This window comes from Mastigoproctus giganteus, chromosome 6 (assembly GCF_048544385.1).
Source record: "Mastigoproctus giganteus isolate SK-2022 chromosome 6, ASM4854438v1, whole genome shotgun sequence".
Lineage (NCBI taxonomy): Eukaryota > Metazoa > Arthropoda > Arachnida > Uropygi > Thelyphonidae > Mastigoproctus > Mastigoproctus giganteus.
The window spans coordinates 5,572,764-5,585,512 of NC_143580.1; positions in this window are offsets into that span (position 1 = coordinate 5,572,764).

The following is a 12,749-nucleotide window of genomic DNA, read 5'->3' on the forward strand; positions in this document are numbered from 1 at the left end:
AACTCGTCAGACAACAGAACTGTACCCCATTTATCAGGACTCCAAGTTACATGTTCATAGCACCAGTTCGATGAGCTCTGCGGTGGTTTGGGGTTAATGGGATTCAAAGAAATCAAGGTATTTGTGTTTGTACGTCGATCTCCAGGGTTTCTCCTATAACCGCTGATGCAACTGACTAAGGCAAAGCACCAAGGCCGGAAAGTGTGTTTAGCGTGCATAGATTCTGTTGAGTGTTGAGTGCCCGCGCCTGACATTTCGCAGAACCAGGTTTCCTTTTCCTCCTGAAATGCCAGGGACAGGGGACACCTGGTCCCCTGCACCCTGATCCCCATCCCAAACTACGTGAAGGCATCCAGGTTCTACCACCAGGAAAAGATTCTTACTGAGGTTATCAGGCAAGCCTGGGAACCCCCATGGTATTTAAGGAAAGGAAGTGGGATATACAGAGGGAACAGTGTGAGAAATTAAGGGGAAGGAAAGTGGAGAAAGCAAGGAGATGAAAGCAGAAGGTATTTGAAAATGAAGAATCAAGAATAACAGATTATAGAATTTAGGTCACCGGTGGAATCTGTTACTGCCTAACAAAACAAACATAAAACTAATCAAAATACCGCTCAATCAGTTAATAAATTAACTCCATAACTCAATTAACATTTAGATGTATTTACAACATAATTTGTGGTTATACACATGTATCATTGTCAGTCGACCAATTTTAATCAAGCCTAAACCAAAACTTCAACAACAGCAAATTGAAACCGACAATTTGTAGGCAGAGCAAAACAGCAGGTTCAGTAATATGTACAACACTGGAGCCCTCCATTTACCAACTTGTTCAGACAAGAAGGCTGAACATTTACGCAGAGAACTTGACTGGGATACAAACCACTGGCTTCCTTGCGTAGAAGCCACTTGAATTGAGCCTTCTTAACACAGTCCGGTTGGAAATGTCCTCGTGTGTACCTCACAGACATTTTCTTTGACTCACCATTTATAAAGGTTGCCGACACCTCCATTAAGCCAACGTGCCACCTTCGCCTGCAACTGTCCAGCTTCAAGTCATCCAACAGCCCGCCATCTCAAAGAAACGTCTAAAAATTATTCATTGTATCAAATTATTCAGAAATAATTTGCATAACATAATGTGGGGCTCTGTAAGATGGTAGATCGATTTCTATTGGTTACTCGGAATTTGCATGCCAGGATGCCTATAATATCAAATATTCGCTTTCGGTGACACTGTTCACAATAAAACGTTCATGAAAAACATTTTGTTCTGTTAATTTTGTCCAGCAGTGTAGTGAAATACTACAATTCTACCTTGAAATACTACAATGTCACAAGATGGCCTTAAGCAACACGTGGAACGTTGTGTTAATGGTCTAAAATGTTCTTCAAAGTAGTGCTGTCCTGTTTACAGTCTCCAAATAGCTAATTTCCCCAACGAAACAGAAAGAATACCATGGATCGTGTAGAAGAAACTTGCTGACTTACACCAACGGTGTCGCCGAAAGCGAATATTTGATATTATAGGCATCCTGGAATTTGATTTCCAGAGCTACATTTTCCGTTGTCTCTTCTCTACGAATCCAAACCTCTTTTACTGGTTCTGTTGGTCTGTTTCTTCCCAGCTGGTCCCAAAATGAGTATATCAATTATATTTTATTTTAATTTTATAGTGGTTCAAAATATCCCAATGTGTGCTAATTTTCGGTGGAACATTTAGAGAAACACTTGAACCACTGCTCAAGGGTCTGAGGTATTTTTAGTCCGTTCATTCCAACAGTACCCACGAAGAACAAGTTAAGACAACTTCTTGGCCTTCCCTTCCTATTAGGGGGTCTAAATAACAATGCCTTAGCCTTCAAGCCAAGTGCAGGGATTAAGTCAGTTGGAGCCCTTCCGGGAATATTTCTCTTGGGAGCGGGTGAGAGGAGTCTGTCCTTTGTCCTTGCTCTAAGAAACCAACTAAAGATGCTTCCATTTCTTGCTACGAAACAATAAATATAAATGCAAATGTTAAAATATAAAATTTTACCTAAGTGGAAACAGCGATCAACTTCACACTTTCACATCCGATTCTAAGCACCTCAGTCCTGGAGTGATTGGAGTTCGATGTAATTACCCATGCAACTTGTTCTTAGCAGAGCACCCACCAGGTGTGTCTGCTCACTTCGCGCATGTGAAGTTAGCCCCTGTTATACGCTGTCAAGACATCGACAGCATAAGATTTTACGGTTGATGGACAATGTCATCAGTAGAGGGCGTCCTTGAAATAAAGCTAACACGGGACATTGACCCAAGAAGAAAATATCAAGAGCAGATTAGAATTTATGGCATAGTGCATGACATCACCAGCAGTGGGCACTTTCAATACAACTTGGTGAAATTTATTTTGGCAGATGTAGTATTCTTTCCGCTCTTAGTGATTATGATAAAGATGAAACTATTTCAGATTCTTGTAGACGGAAAGGAATCAACGTAAGTGAAGGGATGGGCCCGAAGCAGTTGATCAACCAGTAAGTAAAGGGATTCACTGAAAATTTCCCTACAATTTCAAGTGATTTTTCATCCCTCTGTGCAGTCGAAAGAAGTGTTACTGCATGATTTTTATAAAACCATTTGAGTAATGGATTTTAATTTTATTTTCTTCTTTTTACAGTCCACTTTGGTCTTTTTGACTGATATTTTTACCATTTATATGAAATTTTATCTGAAAATTAGTGACACTTTAGCTGAAAATGATTTTAAAGTGATCTAGGAATTAATTCGAAAAATTGTCGTTAAAGCAAAAACGATTTCCTTCAGAATTGTAGTATAGATTTTAAGTTCCGGTCGAATGGAAGACAAGAAGAAGAACACTTCTTGAAATTAAAGGAAGCGTGAGTTGGTGAACATCCTGATGGGCGCGATTAGAGATAATCAAATTAATACTTCCTTGAATTCTCTGAAATGGGGCACACATACACCAAGAGTTACCAGAAACACTCCTTTGATGGGTTGTTTCTTATCTCTTGCGCAATATATGGTGGTTAACAGACATAGAGAAAAAAATGACCTTGATGTGCCACAAATGGATAAAAAAATGAAGCAAATATTAAAACTGGATATATATATGCAAATGTTTGAATTAATAATTCAAGGGATAGGGTGAGCGAACAAGTCCCACCACACACCCCTTGCTGATTTATTTCCACTGGTGATTCCTTCCGTGTTTAATAAATTATGGCCGTACTTAGGCATGTGACGACATCATCTTTGATAGGATGAAAAACTCCGGGAATGAATCCAAGAGGGAGAATACGTACAAGAGTTTTTTTAATGTAAAAATTCGGTTACCACGGTAACAGTAGTTTACAAATAAATGAATCCTCTTCCATGGTTTACTTCTACCGGAATAATTATGATCGAAAAAGGGTCGAACCGAACACGTTTTGCTCGGAGGTAAGCGATGGCGGAATGGTATGTCGTTACTGCCTGCAATAAACTTGCTCCACTGCCTGTAAGTCATTGTCAGCCTTGTAAGCCCTGTAAATCCAGCATAACCACTTCTCCTATAAAAGAAACATTGAACGGTCGACGGTCTCGTTAGCATCCATGATATTTCATTAATTTTGTGTTGTTGCGTTTAAGGAACTTGAGCAAAATTTCAAGAATTAAAAGATGGCAGGAAACAGTGCAATTTCAATTGAAAAGATCCAAAATTGGTGGGAGATTTTCAATTGAAAATCGCCCTTTGTGAACCAGAGATACAGTGAAAATGATACTCCTATAAGAAACACCAAGACCAATTGAATTACTTAATCCTTGTAATACATACTGTATATCCTTGCTATGAACTGTCCCGTTATATTGTCTGCACAATAGCACAGTGGTATCACCACCGTCCCCCCCCCACTGGGTGGAAAAGGCCCGAGATTGAATCCCGTCGATGACGTGAGGTACTCTTATGGGCTTTTTTCACTCCATGATTGAGTTAGTCGGTCTCAGGCGTAGATAGAAGGTTTTTCCCCCCAGAAACTGGGGTTTTTTCGTCCAGCAAAACAGGCAAATCGACCAGAGAACACGCAATTTACAGACAAAATAAATATATGGGTAGATGTAATCATTTACCCTACTACCGTAATTATGACATTAGGTGACCCTAATATCATGATTTTGGCTGTAGAGCAGTTTTTAGAGTGTTTCTTTGAGGCTAACGTAGTGACTGGATTGTCTTTATGGAGTATCTTGTTGGACCCGATTCCTTGCGTCGGATCTGATATTTTGAAGAACATTGCCTTCACCTATTGGATTCTAACTGTACCTGGTGGCTGGAGTGCTAGATCTGATTCATGGTGTTGGGTCTAGTGCTCTGGTTAGTTGTCTTTTGCGCCGCGATCAGGAATACTTCTGTATTTTTGGGGTGCTGGACCTGATTCATTGTGGGATACACCAAAGTCACAATATACTTTTTCCAGGCCCTCTCTGTAGAGATTCTACACTATCTACGGTATCCAAGGTGGAGTTGGGCTTATGCCTGAGAGCCACCTCGATTCAAGAACACATTTACACGCAGATTAATAGATATATATAGAGCGCATTTAAATACATCTTGCATATAAATGTTGCATATATTTAGATGTACATAAATCTCGAGGCTGTATTTTTTGTGTAAATAAAGGAAAAATGAAACGAAAAAAAAAATGAATGAAATGGCTGTAGAAATTGGTATATGTATTGAAGCGTGTACTCAGACTCTGTGACATGAAGAAGGTGCAGTTTGGCAAGTCATCTTGCCATTTGCAGACCTTGTTGTGAACATGTGTAACATGGTGTTTAAAGCTGAGTTTAGGATCAAAGATGACCCCGAGATCTCTGTGCTTAGTTACTGGAGGGACGGGGGCCTCATGGAATTCCAGGTTTAATTGAGTTGGGTGTGATTTAAGTGAGAACACCATTTGTGCAGATTTATTTGGATTTATCTTAAGAGAGAGCTGTGCTAAGTATGTAATAAGATTCTTAAGGCTGTTAATGATGGTTTCGGAAGCAGTATCAGATCGATCGGTCCCGTGGATCCCATAGAGGGGCTTCAAATCATTTGCATAACTTATGAATTCCGTTTGCTGGCACAGGAATTGGTGAATGACAGCCGTAAAGAGAAGCCCAGAAAGAATTCTGTCTTACGAACACTTACACACACTTTCCTTGTGAATGATTTTTTATTCACTGTCAGGTGAATTACTCTGGTCATTAGCAGCGACTTTAAGAATTCTAAACTATTGCTTTTTATCTGGTATTCACCCCTCTCGCAAAGTTGGGAGGGACCGGGCGTCTATGCAGTCCAATGCAGACTGAATATCCAGATAAACAATTGCCATCTCGGCCCTATCTTGTAGAGCCCTGAGAATAGTGTTGATGGTCCAGCAGGTTGCTGATGGTATTTCAAAGCATAATTCATTCATTTTTTTCATTTATTTGCACACACACACAATTATTACATATATATATGCAAATATATCTTTGGTCAATAACAATTGGCCAAAATCAATGCAACATTAATTAACATAAATCAACACAATAACAATCTATATAAGTCAACACAATAACAATTAACTTAAATCTTCTGTTTACACTTAAACCTTTTGTCTTTTGGTCATTTGTGAAGTCAATTCCCAGAAGAAGCTGAAGTTCTTAGCTGAGTCCTCAATATGAAAACTGATCTTGAGAAGGTTTGCAGAGCAGTAAAGTTATTACGGTCTTCAACTAAGATATTTACATTGTTCTCCAATAAGTTTGGAACCGCAGACATTAAATCCGTTCAAAGTTGAGAGTACAATGGACAGTTCAAAAGTATACGAATCTCGTTTCATATTCCACACATGTGCAGTACGGATCAGGCTCCAGGCCACGCTCAAATAACTTAGCCCGGAGGAACCCATGCCTGTTAGCAGATAAAAAGTTGTCATAGAAGGTCTAAACCACGAAATAACTCCAGGGGTTGTTGAGAATTCCACTTGCGCAATATATTTGCTTGTTACAAGCCCAAATTCGCTCTCATCCCATCTTTTTTGCCAGACAACAGTAAATTCCTTCCAAAGCCTTTTCTTCTCCCTTTTAATGTCGCTGGCTGGGTTCAGTCGTAATTACAAGCATTGTCTTAGACTGTCCTTTTTTAGGTAGTAAATCAAACCCCGAAAAGCAATATATCAATCTACAGGAATTGTACCGACAAGTATTTTGAGTGCGTTGTTTGAAAAAGTCCTTGGAATATTACTGATCGTCAAAAGAACTGATCTTTGTTTGGAAATAAGTTTTTACCTTCGATACTTTTTTGATACCAAACACTTGCTGCGTATGATATAATAGGCAAGAATATGGTTTTATAGTAAAGGTTCAAGGTTTTCTTTGATAATCCCCACTCTTTCCTTGTGATTCTGATAACTGAGGCTGTGAAAAAACGAATTTTTTCGCTGAGTTTTGACACGTGAGGCAGAAAACTGGGTTTATCATTTAAGGTGATTCCCAAATACTTAGTTTGGGATACAAATGGTATTTGGGTATTATTTAGTCGGATTCTGGGAGTTCTGTTGTGACTAAAATGGTTCTTAAAAGTCATAAAACCGGTTTTACTGGGGGATATTTTCAGTTTGTTGACTGTAGCCCATGACAACAAGTCATCCAAGATAGGCTGTATTTTCTCTTCAGTTATTCTCCTTGTGTTTCCATCAGCAACGATCACCAAATCATCCGCATAGGCTATCTTACTGATACCATTGTGTTCCTGCGTTAACCATTGATCCAGCACAGCGTTCCAGAGTAGAGGTCCCAACACTGATCCTTTGGGGAATAAGTTGTTAATTATGCAATCCACCGTAGACATTCAGTCTTGAGTCTCTTGACCATCTACTTTAACTGTGTTATAAACATCTCCGCAAGCCATTTTGCTCCTTGATATCCGGTAAACCAAGTCCCACGGTTCTTTATTTCCTATATCGGTTACAAAATTTTTCCAACTTTCTTTTGAGTTGGAAATTGCCTTTTGATAGTTTTTCCTTAGAGTACTGTAAGCTTTCCTGAAGGTCCGAACATCCTCAGCAGAAAGATGCCTATGTCGCTGGAATTCTTTTCTAGCCTGTTGAACTTGCTTTCGCAGGTTACTTAAGTCTGAAGACCACCAAGGAACAGAAGTTCTTCTTGTCTGCTGAGTATTCCATTGCCAAATACAGGTGGGTCTGGACGAAATTTGCAAATTCCATTGCCGTCATAGCGTTTAAACTATCTACAACATCTGCAGAGAAAATAGTGAGAAGGTAATCTCTGAATTTGTTCCATTTAATGGCATTCATTGAGAAACGATTAAGATCGTGTGGCTGTGAATCATTATATTGCTGTCGAGGCTTCAAACCAAATACAATAGCGCGGTGGTCACTATTCACAAAGTTTGGAATAATATCCCAGTCAGTTAGAATTTCATCTATTTTAATCGTGGTAAGAGTGACATCTATGTTTGATTCGCCATTCACAGTAGAGAATGTGAACGCCTTGTCAGGCAAGTTTTGCACACTTAAGTTGTAGGATTAAATTAAATCCTCGAGAGCTAATTCTCTAGGGGCGGTAAAACCGCTGTGCCAGAAGTTGGATTTGGCATTTAGATCCGCTGTTATTATAAGATTTTTAGAAGCGAAATTAGTACATATATTGTCCAAACAATGGAGAGTCAATTGTATGTCTTCACTAGGCGAACAGTAAACGGATGCAATGAAAAAATTATGAATGGTGTAGAGATGATTAAACAGGTCACAGTGTCTGTGCACAGACCTGTAATGTTGGTAACAACCAGATCATTGTTTATAACAACTATGGCACTTTTTGGAGGTTTGTCAAGCGAATGAATAATTCTTGCTGACGTGAGAAAACCCATAACTTTGTGGGCCCCACCCCCTACCTGCAAAGAATGAAAGGGTTCCTGTATGCAAATAATATCAAAATTATTTTCAAATGCTGTTATTCTAATCTCATCCATTGCCACTCTGCAGCGCTGACCATTTATCTGAAGAACTTTTATCCCCTCATATATAATATTACATAAAATTGGATTCTTATCGTCCAACGCTGTTGTTGAATTTGAACCATTATCACTCATGTTTGGTTCTGCTGTCCTTAAGTTGTACTGCTTTTAAGTAGTCTGGACACTTGGCATCCCTTACAGAATGATTGTAATCTCTACCACGTCTCTTGCAGTTGATACATTTTGGAGAGTCTTCTTTATGGGGACAATCTCCATAGACATGACCACCCTCTGCACAGTGTCCACAAGAAACTTCCTTATGCGTACAAAATTGTGCCGAGTGGCCATACCCCAAACAACGGAAACACTTGCTTACAATCGTAAACTTACGGAATCTGTGTGATGTAAATCCTAGATAGATTCTATCGCTATCTAAAATATACTGCATCATGCGAGGACTGAATTCGACCACCCAATTAACCACCTTTGCACCCGATCCCGAACTAAATCTGAAAGTCACCTCGTCTTTAACTTCATCTTGGGAGAAACCATAGTCTTTTAAGTTTTTAACGAAAAGATCATCAAGTATTTCCTCAGATATTTATTTAAAGTATACCCAGTAAAATAAAATAAAATAAAATAAAATATTTCCAGAAGCTTTCGGAACTCGTGTCCCTTTCTCAACTGACAGAATTTTTGAATACATTACAAGCAAACTGTGGCACGTTACTCATTCGTCATTGTTGTAGCACGGACGTGTGCTGCCTTGCGCCAGTGATCATCCATCAATAAAACGGTTGTCTCTAGGATGGGATGCAGACGCATGCCTTTCTGGCGATTTAATGCCTTAGGGTTGTTCATTATGTTTAGTGACTCTAGCCATAGGCGGTGGCGAAAGTGTCGCGCGTGGTCCACTATCTCAAAGTCGCGCTTGGGGTCAAGATCGTGGTTGGTAGCCCAAAAATGTTCTGCAAGCGCGGACTGGTCAGTTTCGGCAAGCCGGATTGCTCTGTCGTGTTCCGTGAGGCGATCCTGGAGACGTCTCGATGTCTCACCTACGTAGCAACTGTTACAGGCCCTACAGGTGATACGGTACACTACATTGCTGCGTAAGACAGGTGTGACAGGGGTCTTCACACTGGAGACAAGTGAACGTAGGTTCCTACCTGGTAATTGTACACATTTTATGTTGTAACTTCTCAGGATCTTCGAGATACGTCCTGACACTCCTGGATAGTACGGAATGTAGGCGGATGATATGCCGACTTGCTTCGGAGGTCTTGGGTTGGAAGTAAGTTCTTGTGCCTGTAACAAGCATCTGTTTAGTACATGGGATGGATAACCGCATCTGGTTAGGTCCGCCTTCACACGGGAGATCTCGTTACGTCTAATTGTGTCGGTGCTGGAATGGCTCCAGGCCCTGGAGAACAGGGTGCGGGCAGTGCTATTGAGATGGCTTGGAGCGTGGCCGGACCCGTAGTTGGTGAATTGAACGCACCACATGGGTTTGCGGTATACTGAGGTCTCTAGATGTGGGCCTACGCGATGCACTAGCACGTCCAGAAACGGGAGCGAACCGTCCACCTCTGATTCTACGGTAAACTTGATGAAATTGGATAGAGAGTTGAGGTATTCTAGTAGTACGGTTTCAGAACCACGTGGTATTATGGTAAAAATATCGTCGACATATCTACACCACGTTGTAATAGGTGTAGGTGGGTTCTGGTGTATCTGCTTCTCCAGATCTTCCATGGCGATGTTAGCTACTACGGAACTGACAGGGGCACCCATAGCAGTGCCATGTACTTGTTTGTAGAGTGAGTCTTCAAAGGTGAAGATGCCGCTAGAGAGGCATAGGTTGAGGGCGGTACAGATGTCATCAGTGGATAGTGACGTCCTGGATTGGAGGCTTAAGTCGCTCTCAAGGAGCCTTCTGGCGCAGTGCACGGCCTGTTGGACGGGAATCGAGGTGAATAAAGAAACCACGTCAAATGATGCCATGACAGAGTTATCAGGGATTGAAATGTCCTTAATGGTGTTAATGAATTCACTGCTGTTTTTAACGGTGTGAGATGTATTACCTATAAGAGGCGAGAGGAGGCTCGCGATGTGTTTGGACAGTTCATACGTTGGGGCACTGCAGCAAGACACTATAGGTCTGAGAGGAATACCCGGTTTATGGATCTTTGGTAATCCGTAGAATTGTGGTAGTTGGCAGCCAGTAGCACGCAGAAGATGGTGAGTCGCGGTCGGGATCTTCCTATCTTTAAGCCATGCGTGGACAAGTTTATTAACATTTGCTTCCAGACGTTTCAAGACTTTAACGGGAGGATCAGGTAGAGGTTCATATACGTTAGGATCGAGTAATAGGGCCAAGGCTTTCTCTCGGTAGGCTGATCGGTCCAGCACAACAGTCCGGCGCCCTTTATCCGCAGGAAGTACAACGATGGAGTTGTCTTTTCTTATAGATGACAGGGCGGCACGTTGGCGGTGGTTGAGGTTTGAGCACGTTTTTCGAGTGTTGCGGTGGACTGCGGCAGTCTTGAATCGGATCTCGTTGGCAGTTTCTTCGGGAAGGTTGGTAATACTGGCTTCTATACCCATAGCGAGCTGTGTGATGGGAGGTTTCGATGGTATAACGGCGAATTTCATACCGTTTGATAAAACACTCAGCTGCTCGTTGGACAGTTGTTTGTTACTTAGATTCAAGACGAAAGAAGTCGTGTCGTCTGAACGAGTGTTCGTCTTTAAGGAGTTAGTTTCTATGCTCAAGTTTATGAACTTGCGCTGTTGGCGTAAACGGTAGGTATCCGAGGTCTGACTAGCCCGATGGCAGATGGTATGTATAAGGTTTGTAAATACAATAGGCGAGACCTTACCTTGTATATGTTGTAACAGTCTGGACTTGTTGTAGTCAGCGTTCCTGATTTCACGGTGGAGATGGGATATCCATAAATTTAACGTGCGTAGGCTGAAGTTAAAGCAGGTACGATCCATATGAGAGTTGTGGAACGGGGCTTTGTATCGGAACCCTTTAGGTATAATTCGATTGCTTTTGCATCTGTGGGCGAAGCGTAAATGTTGCCTGTAGCGAGCTATTGAGAGGAAGCACTTTTGCAACTGTGCACAATCGTTGTAGGTATTATGGCCATAAAGTGATCGAATAGTGACAAATGGGCCTGGAGTACTGGGGTCCATAGTTTAACAGATATTTATTTAAAGTATACCCAGTATAAAATAAAATAAAATATTTCCAGAAGCTTTCGGAACTCGTGTCCCTTTCTCAACTGACAGAATTTTTCTCTCTACCGAGAGAAAGCCTTGGCCCTATTACTCGATCCTAACGTATATGAACCTCTACCTGATCCTCCCGTTAAAGTCTTGAAACGTCTGGAAGCAAATGTTAATAAACTTGTCCACGCATGGCTTAAAGATAGGAAGATCCCGACCGCGACTCACCATCTTCTGCGTGCTACTGGCTGCCAACTACCACAATTCTACGGATTACCAAAGATCCATAAACCGGGTATTCCTCTCAGACCTATAGTGTCTTGCTGCAGTGTCCAAACGTATGAACTGTCCAAACACATCGCGAGCCTCCTCTCGCCTCTTATAGGTAATACATCTCACACCGTTAAAAACAGCAGTGAATTCATTAACACCATTAAGGACATTTCAATCCCTGATAACTCTGTCATGGCATCATTTGACGTGGTTTCTTTATTCACCTCGATTCCCGTCCAACAGGCCGTGCACTGCGCCAGAAGGCTCCTTGAGAGCGACTTAAGCCTCCAATCCAGGACGTCACTATCCACTGATGACATCTGTACCGCCCTCAACCTATGCCTCTCTAGCGGCATCTTCACCTTTGAAGACTCACTCTACAAACAAGTACATGGCACTGCTATGGGTGCCCCTGTCAGTTCCGTAGTAGCTAACATCGCCATGGAAGATCTGGAGAAGCAGATACACCAGAACCCACCTACACCTATTACAACGTGGTGTAGATATGTCGACGATATTTTTACCATAATACCACGTGGTTCTGAAACCGTACTACTAGAATACCTCAACTCTCTATCCAATTTCATCAAGTTTACCGTAGAATCAGAGGTGGACGGTTCGCTCCCGTTTCTGGACGTGCTAGTGCATCGCGTAGGCCCACATCTAGAGACCTCAGTATACCGCAAACCCATGTGGTGCGGTCAATTCACCAACTACGGGTCCGGCCACGCTCCAAGCCATCTCAATAGCACTGCCCGCACCCTGTTCTCCAGGGCCTGGAGCCATTCCAGCACCGACACAATTAGACGTAACGAGATCTCCCGTGTGAAGGCGGACTTAACCAGATGCGGTTATCCATCCCATGTACTAAACAGATGCTTGTTACAGGCACAAGAACTTACTTCCAACCCAAGACCTCCGAAGCAAGTCGGCATATCATCCGCCTACATTCCGTACTATCCAGGAGTGTCAGGACGTATCTCGAAGATCCTGAGAAGTTACAACATAAAATGTGTGCAATTACCAGGTAGGAACCTACGTTCACTTGTCTCCAGTGTGAAGACCCCTGTCACACCTGTCTTACGCAGCAATGTAGTGTACCGTATCACCTGTAGGGCCTGTAACAGTTGCTACGTAGGTGAGACATCGAGACGTCTCCAGGATCGCCTCACGGAACACGACAGAGCAATCCGGCTTGCCGAAACTGACCAGTCCGCGCTTGCAGAACATTTTTGGGCTACCAACCACGATCTTG